The sequence below is a fragment of the Sinocyclocheilus rhinocerous genome, unplaced genomic scaffold (genome assembly GCF_001515625.1).
Source record: "Sinocyclocheilus rhinocerous isolate Xijiao unplaced genomic scaffold, SAMN03320098_v1.1 scaffold184, whole genome shotgun sequence".
Classification (NCBI taxonomy): Eukaryota; Metazoa; Chordata; class Actinopteri; order Cypriniformes; family Cyprinidae; genus Sinocyclocheilus; species Sinocyclocheilus rhinocerous.
In genome coordinates this window covers 908,475-909,198 of record NW_015659717.1, presented here as the reverse complement: position 1 = coordinate 909,198, position 724 = coordinate 908,475, and positions in this window count along the sequence as shown.

The following is a 724-nucleotide window of genomic DNA, read 5'->3' as shown; positions in this document are numbered from 1 at the left end:
AATAGGGGGCCCTGCAGTAAGTCATAGCCCCGGGGCCCAGTAAGGTCTTAATGCGGCCCTGCATACAGTAAAGGTTTGGAATGACATGAGGGTGAGTAAAGGCCCGTTCACAATAACAACGATAACTATAAAGACAACTATAAAGATAACTATATTAGCGTCCATACCAGCGGACGATATCGTCTGTTTATTCTAAGTGCACACTCGTCTGCTGCTTTAAATTCTTAAACTCGTTATAGCAGGATTGATTCTGATTGGGTGTCAATGTTATGTTTTTATCATTCATCAGCTGTTATAGTTGTGGTGTGGACTCTGCTATTCTTTAATATTGAGAACGATTTTCAGAACTGTATCTTTATCGTTATCTTTATAGTTATCGTCCTTGGTGGTTTGCTAATGGCGAGAATTGGACCTTAAAATAAAGTGTGACCATTCTATTTTATATTTAGAGTACATCATGAATTTCCTACTCATTTTAGAAGCACTTTAAATACTTAAAAAATATATTTTTTGTTATTATTTTATTTTATTTTGACACTTACTGCTGTTCGTCATCACAGGATCAAGTCTGGGCTGCAGATTTTCAGATTGGGTTGCTGATTTTTTATTTTTATTTTTCATTCTCAGACTTTTTTTTTTTAATTTTATTTTAAACAAAAATGGCACATTGTGGGCAGTTTGTTATGTGTAGGTTGGTCATATTTTATTACAACATTAGGAAAAC